Raw genomic sequence first — 11,795 nt, 5'->3', positions numbered from 1 at the left:
TAGATATTACACCTTTACGAGAAGGCAGTAAGTTGAAAAAATGCTCATCTACAAAATTTGATTCAGACTCTCTCTGAAAATTAGAAACTTCTGATTCAAGAAAATGCCAGAATTGCAAATAACTAAAAAATTGAGATTTGGGGAAGTTAAATTTAGCAGTAAACTGTTCAAATGATGCCAAATATCTATCAATGAACAGGTTCTTAAAGCTTTGAATACCCTCTCTATACCATCTCTGAAAAATATCATCATGTAACAAGGACTGAAAAAAGTGATTGGTCATGATAGGACTTGAGAGAGAAAAGTTTTGAAATGCATATCCATAATGGGCAGTCAGAATGATTCTGAAAGAAGAGCCAAAACATAAAATTTTGTATATTGACTACCCAATATTAGAATCTAAAGTTAGGTAAAGCCATTTCACCATCTTTCTTAGATCTCTGAAGAAGAACTTTAGCAAGACGAGGATGCTTACGCTTCCATATGTAAGATGATATGTCCGAGTCAAATAAATTAAAAATTGATTTGGGAACAAATATTCAAACAGATTGAAAAAGATGTAAAAATTAAAAATTAATTAATGAAGTATCATTAATTCATATGTTCTGGACTTGTCCTAGTCTAGAAAAGTACTGGAGAGAGGTTTTCCATACTTTCTCAAAAATTACAATATAGATTTAACTCCAAATCCTTTATGGCCCTCTTCAGTACATTGGGAGGGAATTAGTCTTCTTTATCTCTGGTTCAGAGTCAAGCTATTTCTTTTGTCTCTCTTTTGGTGAGGTGTGTGATTTTACTTAAATGGAGGGATGCTGCCCCACCTACTCATGATAAGTGACTGCGTGACATCATGATCTGTTTGAACATGGAAAAGATTTTTTATTCAATTAATAATTTAGATACAAGATTCCAGAAGTTATGGGGGTTGTTTATGGTTCACTATCTTACTTAATAATTTTACTCTAATGTAATTAAAGTATCTGACTTGTATCTTTTCCACATATTTTATTTTTTTTTTACCTTAGTTTTCTTTTAATATCAATCATATATAGCATCTGGCAATGCGGTTAGGTGAGGGGATTGAATTTTTTATCCTTTACTATTTTCTTCTTTCATTTTTTTGCATTATTAGAGCTTTTTTTATATAAGGTATATTTATAAGGCGAGCTCTCCACTGGCCACCGTGACAGAGGTGCACCAAAGAAGAGGTACTAGCACTGCCTAAAGAAATCTCTTGGTGCCTGCCACATTGACCACCGCCAGTGGGCTGATATCGCCTCAAACCATGCAGCTTGGCGCCTCACAGTTCGGCGGGCAGCAACCTCCTTTGAAGAAGACCGCAAAGCCCACCTCACTGACAAAAGACAAAGGACGAAAAACCCAACACCCAACCCCTACCAACCATTTTTTCCTTGCAACCGCTGCAACCGTGTCTGCCTGTCCCGCATCGGACTTGTCAGCCACAAACGAGCCTGCAGCTGACGTGGACATTACCCCTCCATAAATCTTCGTCCGCGAAGCCAAGCCAAAGAAAAGAATATATAATATTTATGAATTATGGATATGATTTACAATTTATGTATGTTAGTGATGTACATTTGTGTAACTGTCCATATCATCTTATTGATTTTACAAGAAAGATATTCCTCACAATGACATTTGTACTTGCTAAGACTACATGAACCACATTCCATAGTGCTTGGACAACAAGATCATATACTCAGACCTTCAAAATCAGAATTTATTGTCACGAACATGTCATGAAATTCATTCTTTTGCAGCAGCGACACAGTGTAAATATTGCTATAAAATTACATTTAAGAGTAAATAAATTAGTACAAAATAAGAGAAAGTGAGTTAGTGTCTGTGGTTCATTGACAGTTCAGGAATCTGATGGCAGAGGGGAAGAAACTGTCCTTGTGCCACTGGGTGCTCATTTTCAGACTCTTGTACCTCCTTTCTGATGGTAAGAGAGTGAAGAGGGCTTGGCCTGGGTGGCAAGTGTCCTTGGGCCTGCTATTTTAAGACACTGCCTCTTGTAGATGTCCTCGATGGAGTGAAGACTGGTGCTCATGATGTCGCTGGGCGAATTAACAACTCTCTGGAGTTTTTTCCCATCCTGTGAAATGGCACCTCCACATCAGACAGAGATGCAACCAGCCAGAATGCTCTCTGCGGTGCACCTATGGAAATTTGCAAGGATCTTTGGTGACGTACAAAATCTCCTCAAACTCCTCACAAAGTGCAGCTGCTGATGAGGCCTTCTCACGATCGCATCAACATGGAGGCCCCAGGACAGATCTTCAGAGATGTTGACACCCAGGAATGTGAAGTTCTTGTCTCTCTCCCTCAATATGGACTGGTTCCTGTCCTCCTGAAGTCCACAATCAGCTCCTTAGTTTTGCTAACATTGAGTGCAAAGTAGTTGTTGTGACAGTACTCAATGAGTTGATCGATCTTTCTCCTGTACACTTCCTCATTGCTGTCTGTGATTCTGCTCTAATGACTGTGGTGTCATCAGCAAATTTTTTGACAGATTTTCAATTGTGCCCAGCCACACAGTCATGGATGCAGAACGAGTAGAGTGCTCATTAAGCAAGCATCCTTGAGGTATGCCTGTGTTGATCGTAAGTAAGGAGGAGATGCTGTTTCCAATTAGTATGGACTGTGGTCAACCAATGAGAAAGGCAAAGATCCAGCTGCAGAGAAGGGTACAGAGGCCCAGGTTTTAGAGCTTGTTGACCAGTACTGAGGAATGATGGTGTTGACAGCTTAGCTGTAGTTAATGAAGAGTAGCCGGATATATGTGTACCCTGCCAGGTACACCATCAGGGCCAGATGCCTTGCGAGGGTTCACCTACTTCAAGGATGTTCTGCTGTGAGCCTCAGAGAAAGATATCATAGGATTGACAGCCTCTACAAGGATTCACGTAGGCACAGTTATCTTTCCCAAAGTGAGCATACAAGGTGTTCAGCTCACCTTGGCGATGGATATTGATGTATAACAAGCTAGAAACAGTCTGATTCATATCTCTCTTGATTTTTATTCCATAGCTTCTTGTTAATTAGGTTTTTGCTTTGCTATCACTCAAGAATCACCTTCTCATTCGCTGCAATTGCCAAGCAAATTGTTAAATAGGATTAAATGAAATAAATAGAAGCATTAACTCGAGATGTACTTTTACAGTTTCTGTTAAGCTTAGCCAGATCTTTAAGTAGTGGGAAAAAAATATTTTGTGACTGATGCATTAAGCCTTGATATAATTAAAATTCTTGTGAAGTATTTCCTTCTGTTTTGTACTATCTATGAAAGCTATTGAGCTCTCCACCTTCAAAAACTTCAGACAGGCACTTTAATTTAGTGAGATGCATTGATAAATAACTTTACAGTATAATTGGGACCAAGCTCATTTGGTTGAATGCAAAAAATGTTGCCAATCAAACACATGACATTATTGTACTTTTGAATTTCTCCATGATGAAAGTGAACCAGTGAAAACCTGCAAATCAACTTTTCCTGGGCAAAGCTGTTTTTGAACTTGCTCTCTACACCGCTACAGAATTTTTTAAGGCGCTTGTTACCATGTTAAGCATAAATGTTACAGTTTTGTGACTAAATAGAGATTGATTAAAAAGGATATAAAGGTCCAAGATTCCTTCTATTGTTACATTAAAAAATGTAACATATGTGATATACGTTAACTTTTTCCTGCCCTAAGGCAGACAAAGAGTTGCTATTAGTATTGCCTGGTGCCCCTTACAATGCAAGAGAAAGTAGCAAAAGAGAATCCCTTCAGAGCCACTGTGTGTCCGAGGATTCGCCTCCAGGGATCCCGCAGCCTCTGCAGTCACACAGACTGCATAATGGAACCCAGTTTCACTCTTCCCAGTCACAGATGAGTATTTGCATCTATTTCAATTTTAGTGGCCCTGAAATAATTTACAAAGGAAAGTAACTTAATGTCTGGAAAAAAATACCCATCCCAACAAATAGATTTGCTCCCTCTCCTTCCATGGATCTGATTTTGATGGCACATCAGCCCAGCCATGTTCAACGGGTCCCCTACAGTTGCCCTGGGGCCCACAACACATTTAAAGACAAGTCTAGGGCTTGGTAGTCAGGAATTTCCTACTCAGAAATTATAACCTCCTGATGGAAGAAGCAGCAAGGATGGATTGTTAGTCACAGACATGGAACTTAGGGGCCAGAGAAATCAAATGAGCAATGAAATCAAACAAGAGTCCCTGCCACCCTTGTGATTCTGTGAAATGATCTCCAAGGACAACAATCTTGTTTTCAATTTCAATTAGATTCCACCTGCATTGAATTCGCCCATCGTTATTGAATGAAGATCTACCGGGACCAATGCCTGAAGAGGGCGCACAGAATGATGGAGGAGTCATGTGATGGAGTAGTGCCGGTAGGGGAACTCCAGCCCTCTCCAGAAAAGTGTAAAAAAAATAGAGAAAAAACAAAGGCACAAACATAAAAACCATAACAAAGTGCAAGTAAAAGTGTGGAGAAAATGGCAGCGAAGAAAGGAAAACCAAAAACAATGGGAAGAAAAGAAGAAGGAAGGATGTCGGAGGAGGAAGGTGAAGGCCTTACCGGTATGAGGAGGCCCGCCATGGAGAGAGAAGCCCGCTCCCTGAGGTCAGTGGAAGCCCCGAACTCGGGACTACAAAAATGGGTCACGGAGCCAAACAAAAGTGCACAACCGCGCATGCGCGAGGATTCGCAAGATTAAAATAACACTGATGGGAGGGGGGACCAGCTGAGGAATAAATCTCCACAGCTGAAACAGACAACTACAACACAACAGCAAGAGAAAACATAGAAAATAACGAGAACAAGAAGGAAGAGAATAAAAATAAGAAATCAAAGAAACAACAGATGACCAAGCCAGAAGAAGAAGACCAACACCAAGACACTTTTAATAAAAATAAGAAGACCAAAAATACCAACAAAATAAAACAAACAACCCAACAGGAAACCAGAAGAGACAGAGGTAAAGGACACAGATCCTGGAGTGGACTCAGAAGAAGAGGAGGTAGAACACAGAGAAATGGAAGATGAAGGGAAGGGCAAGTACATGGATATATTTTTTTTAAAGAATATATAGAAACAGTAAAAGAATGGCAGTCACAAGAATTCAGTGAAATAAAAAGAAGAATAAAAAGTACAGAAGAAAAAGTGAATAGATTAGAGATGATCATGACAGATATAGGAAAAAGAGTAGACAAGGTGGAAGAACGAGAAACAGCCATAGAAATGGAAGTAGATGACTTAAAAAAGAAATTAGAAGAATCTGATAAAAAAAGTTAAAGACACAGGAGCTGTTACCTCAGAAGATAGATATAATGGAAAATTATAATAGAAGAAACAATATAAAGATAGTGGGCCTTAAGGAAGATGAAGAAGGCAAAAATATGAAAGAATTTATAAAAGAATGGATCCCCAGGGTCCTAGGAAGATCAGAATTACAGGAAGAAATGGAAATAGAAAGGGCACACAGAACATTAGCCCCTAAACCACAACCACTACAAAAACCAAGATCCATTCTAGTAAAATTCCTAAGATATACAACAAGAGAAAATATATTGGAGAAGGCAATGAAAAAAATAAGAGAAGTCAAAAAACCACTGGAATACAAGGGTCAAAAAATTTTTATCTATCCAGATATAAGTTTTGAACTCCTGAAGAAGAGGAAGGAGTTCAATGCAGCAAAAACGACCCTATGGAAAAAAGGTTATAAATTTATGTTAAAATACCCAGCGGTACTTAAAATAGTTATCCGGCGCAGCAAAGCAAACTATTCTCGGATCCGGAAGAAGCACGAAAATTTGCAGAACAACTACAAAACAGACAGAGAGATGAAGAGATGTAACAAGAACAAAAATGACAACAAACTATATGTATGTGTGTATATATATATATATATATATATATATATATATGTGTGTATATATAAAAAATAGAATATAGGTAAGAACTAAGAAGGGAAAGAAAGGGAAGAAAGGAAGTAAGGAGGGAATTAAGAGAATGACCTTTGTTATATATGAAGATTAAAATCTTTTCTGAGGGGGGCTGGGTGGGGAAGAATAACAGTCACTACGAAATCAGTTGAAGCTTGCGAGCAAATTTGCAAATCCAAATGGAGAGGGGAGATGTGGTTGCCCGACAAGGGACAAAGGGCAACTCAGAAAGGGGAGGGACTATTGGGGTTAAAGGAATTTTAGATATGAGAATAGTGGAAATATTTTATGTTTTAGAAATGTTGTCTTATAATGTGTTCAAAAAAAGAAAGAAATGATAAGAAGGGAAGGTGGTGATGAGGAAACAGAAAGGAAAGATAAACAAAGTATGAAATGACTATGTTGAACTATATGACTTTAAATATTAATGGAATACATAACCAAATCAAACGGAAGAAACTGTTAAATTTACTGAAAAAAGAAAAAGTTGATAGAGCATTCGTACAAGAAACACATCTAACTGAAGTGGAACACAAGAAATTAAAGAGAGATTGGATAGGACATGTAACAGCAGCATCATATAATTCAAAAGTCAGAGGAGTAGCTATATTAATCAATAAAAATGTACCAATTAAAATAGAAGAGGAAATAATAGATCCAGCAGGGAGATATGTAATGATAAAATGTCAGACATATTCAGAATTTTGGAATTTACTCAATGTATATTCACCTAATAAAGAAGATCAAAAATTTATGCAAGATATCTTTTTGAAGATAGCAGATACGCAAGGGAACATACTAATAGGAGGGGATTTTAACCTTAATTTGGACTCAAACATGGATAAAACTGGAAAAAAAACTAACAGAAAGAACAAAGTAACTAAATTTATAATTAAATCGATGCAAGAAATGCAACTTTTGGATATATGGAGGAAACAACACCCAAAGGAAAAGGAATATTTATATTATTCAAGTAGACATAAAACATACTCAAGGATAGACCTATTCCTGTTATCAGCCCACATTCAAGGGAGAGTTAGGAAAACGGAATATAAAGCTAGACTATTATCGGACCACTCACCCCTGTTATTGGCAATAGAGCTAGAGGAGATCCCACCAAGAATGTATAGATGGAGATTAAACTCCATGCTACTTAAAGGACAGGATTTTAGAAAATTCATTGAGTGACAAATTAAAATGTACTTTGAAATAAATACGGAATCAGTGAAAGATAAGTTTATACTATGGGACGCAATGAAAGCGTTCATCAGAGGGCAAATAATAAGTTATGTAACTAAGATGAAGAAGGACTACAATCGGGAAACAGAACAGTTGGAAAGGGAAATAACAAATATAGAAAAAGAATTAGCAATGAAGGAAGATACAACTAAAAGATGAGAATTGGCAGATAAAAAAATAAAGTATGAAACACTACACACATATAAGGTGGAGAAGAACATAATGAAGACAAAACAGAAATATTATGAGCTAGGAGAAAAAATGCACAAAATTCTAGCGTGGCAGCTTAAGACAAAACAAACTAAAAGAATGGTATTGGCATTAAGGAAAAAGGACAAACAAATTACATATAATCCAACGGAGATCAATGAAAACTTCAGGGAATTCTACGAGCAACTATATCAAACCGAAAACGAAGGGAAAGAAGACAAAATAGATGAATTTCTAACTAAAATTGAACTCCTGAAATTACAAACAGAGGAGCAAAATAAATTAATAAAACCATTTGAAATAGAAGAATTACAGGAGATATTAAAAAAACTACTGAACAATAAAACACCAGGAGAGGATAGATTCCCAATAGAATTCTATAAAACATTTAAAGACTTATTAATTCCTCCCCTCCTGTAAGTAATCAACCAGAATGATAAAACACAAAGCATTCCTGATTCATGCAAAACAGCAATAATTACAGTAATACCAAAGACAGGAAAAGATCCACTTGCACCAGGGTCATATAGACCAAAATCTCTACTTAACACAGATTATAAGATAATAGCTAAACTATTAGCAAACAGATTGGCCGACTATGTACCAAAAATAGTAAATCTAGACCAAACTGGATTTATTAAAAAAAGACAAACAACAGACAATATCTGTAAATTTATTAACAATTCATGCAGTAGAAGGAAATAAAACTCCAACAGTAGCGGTTGCTTTAGACGCAGAGAAGGCCTTTGACAGAGTAGAATGGAATTATTTATTCAAAGTACTACAAAAATTCAGCCTACCAGAGAAATATATTAATTGGATTAAAGCATTATATAAGGGGCCATTGGCGAAAGTGACAGTAAATGGATATATATCAAAACAATTTAACTTAAGCAGATCAACAAGGCAGGGATGTCCACTATCTCCCTCACTGTTCGCATTAGCTATACAACAACTAGCAGAACTGATAAGAACAAAAAATAAAATAAGAGGGATAAAAATAAAAGAGAAGGAATATAAAATCAGTCTATTTGCAGATGATGTTATAATATACTTTACAGAACCAGAAATATCAATAAAAGAATTACATGGGAAATTGAAGGAATATGGAGAAGTATCGGGGTACAAGATCAACGCAAATAAAAGTGAAGCAATGCCAATGAATAATGTGGATTTCACAAAGTTTAAGAAAGAATCGCCATTTAGATGGCAAACACAAGCAATGCGATATCTAGGTATACAACTAAATAAAAACCTCGGCCATCTATATAAACTCAATTACCATCCATTAATGAAAAAATTACAAGACGACTTAGAGCATTGGAAAGACTTACCACTAACACTGATAGGAAGGATAAACTGTATTAAAATGAATATTTTCCCAAGGATACAATACCTATTTCAGTCATTACCAATACACCTAACAGAGAAATTCTTCAAGGAGCTAAAGAAAATAATAAGGAAATTCTTATGGAAAGGGGGGAAACCGAGGATAGCACTAGATAAATTAACAGAATGGTACAAACAAGAGGCTTACAACTACCAAACTTTAAGAATTATTATAGAGCCGCACAATTAAGATACCTATCAGATTTTTATCAAACAAGGGAAAAATCAGATTGGACCAGATTAGAACTAGATAAAATAGGGGAGAAGATACCTGAACATATACTATATAAATGGGATGAAAAATTGATGCAATGTAGGAATTCACCGGTATTGCATCATCTGCTCAACATTTGGAAGAAGATCATTGTAGAAAGGAATAAAACAAATTACCAACTACCAAAACTAATATTGACGCAAAATCAGCTAATCCCTTTCACAATAGATAACCTTTCCTTTAGAGAATGGGAGAGAAAAGGGATCAAAAGAATAGAAAATTGTTTTTCAGGAAATAAGTTATTATCCTTTGAACAAATGAAGGATAAATATAATAGAACTCATGATACAATGTTTGCATACTACCAACTGAAAACCTACTTGAAGGACAAACTGGGAAACAGTCTGAGGTTACCAGAAGGAAGCAATTTTGAATATGTGATTAAAGACACAATGATAATTAAAAAATTTGTAATAAACATGTACATCAAACTGCAAGAAAAGGAAAATGAGGAAACAAACGGTATACCTAAACAAAAATGGGAACAAGATCTAAACATAAAGATAAAGAATGAAACATGGGAGAAGTTATGCTCCGGAACTATGAGAAATACAATAAACGCGAGGTTACGCATGATACAATATAACTGGATACACAGGCTATACATCATACCTCAAAAGTTAAATAAATGGGACCCAACAGTATCAGACAGATGTTTTCACTGTAAAAAGGAAATGGGAACAACAATTCATGCAATGTGAACATGTGAGAAAGTAGAAAAATTTTGGGAAGATCTAAACCAGATATTAAATAAAATCACAAAGAGCAATATAATAAAAAACCCAGAGATCTTCCTCCTAAGTAATATAAGAAACAAAGAATTTGGACTCGATTTGGATGGAGCACAAAAAAGATTTGTTATGATAGCCCTAGCTGTAGCAAAAAAATGTATTATGTCATACTGGAAATTAGAAGACAACTTGAGAATACAACAATGGTATATAGAAATGAATAAATGTATTCCATTAGAAAAAATAACATATAATTTAAGAAATAACATTACAATATTCGAACAAATATGGGAACCATACATGAAACACAATAGAGAAATCCTGCCATGGACTTCCACCACCTAAAATGACAGAAGGAGAAGATAATGAAAAGAACTGACTCAGTAAAATTTCTTGTTTATTTTTATTAAGTGACAACATTGTTTAACGGGTTTAATGTATCTTATAGATTGAATTTCAAATAAATGGGAAAGGGAGTGAGGGAGGGAGGGAAGGGAGGGGGAAAAGGGGGAGAAAACAACACTATATATTTAAGAAGAAAAATGTCTGTATGTATCTTGGTCAATATGGTTTATAGTGTGAAAAATAAAAAAAATTAAAAAAAAAAAAGAGGGCGCACAGAATCAGTGAGTCGGTGCGGACTTGAAAGGCCAACATGACCTGTTTCCGCTCCGTAAATGGTTATATGGTAATTCATTTCTCTTCAGCAACCGTACCACATTGTGATTCATCTCCAACCAATTTTTCCAGATACACCAAACTCAAAATCCTCCAATATCAAAAACCAAAAACAACTGGAGATCTGACTGAAATTTCTGGTAATGGTCAGCAAGTTAGCAGCGTAAGAAATGTCAGCAGTGCCGATGGAGAGAGAAACCGAGAAAACGTTCAAGTTGATGTCCTTCCATCGCTCCTATTGGTGAAATATAATAAATTGAAACAGTAACAACCAATTACTAGGACCAACTATATAAGGTAAACAGCCAACATCTTTTCCCCAGGGCTGGAGTAGCAAACACTAGAGGACATCTGTACAAAGTGAAGAAAGTTTAGGGGAACATAAGGGGTATGTTTTTTACACAGAGAGTAATAATATGAGTGTCTAGAATGAGTTGCCAGTGGTGTTGTTGGAGGCTGGAACGATAGGGGCATTTTGAAAGATAAATAGAGGGCTACAAGTTATTTGGTATATATAGGTCAGCACAACATCTTGGGCCAAAGAACCTGAATTGGGCTGCAATATTCTATTCTATAACTTTACAGGCTCAACTGCATTTACATTCTAAATGTGTGTGTCTGCTCCAATTGCACAATCCCTCCTGATGATGAAAGTTTATCCACCTGAAATGTTACCTGTTTTTCTCTCTCTACAGGTACTGTCTGATCTGTAGAGTATTTCTAGAAATTTCAATTTTTATTAAAAAATTCCTTGATCTCCATCTTCCCTTCCATCAACCACATCCCCACAGGTCGTGAATGTAAACTCAAGTTATTTCACTTCAGTTGACTGACCTGCTGAGTATTTTCTGAAATTTCCATTTGTATTTCAAATTCTTCAATTCCCACCATCCTCTCCAGATGAAAGGTTATCTACCTGAAGAATTCACTCTATTTCCCTCCACAAGGATCCTGCCTGACCAGCTAAGCATTTATTTCAATTTCCATTTTAATCCCACCAAAGTTTTCTCCACCATTAACATTTTCAATATCCAAGCAGTGCTAAGAATGATGTCTGTACATCATGAAGCTCAAAGGTTGTTGAAAGTTATAGGCTGTTGTAGATTGCAAAAGGATATAGACAGGATGCAGAGTTGGGCGGAAAAGTGGCAGATGGAGTTCAATCCGGATAAGTGTGAGGTGATTCGTTTTCAAAGGTCAAATCTGAAGGCTGAGTTCAGGGTTATCGGTCGGATACTTAAAAGTGTGGAAGAACAGCAGGATCTTGGTGTCCAAATCCATAAATCTCTCAAGGTCAC

The sequence above is a fragment of the Narcine bancroftii genome, chromosome 2 (assembly GCF_036971445.1).
Source record: "Narcine bancroftii isolate sNarBan1 chromosome 2, sNarBan1.hap1, whole genome shotgun sequence".
Taxonomy (NCBI): Eukaryota; Metazoa; Chordata; class Chondrichthyes; order Torpediniformes; family Narcinidae; genus Narcine; species Narcine bancroftii.
The sequence above is the reverse complement of the archived record's forward strand: the minus strand, read 5'-3'. Positions refer to the sequence as shown.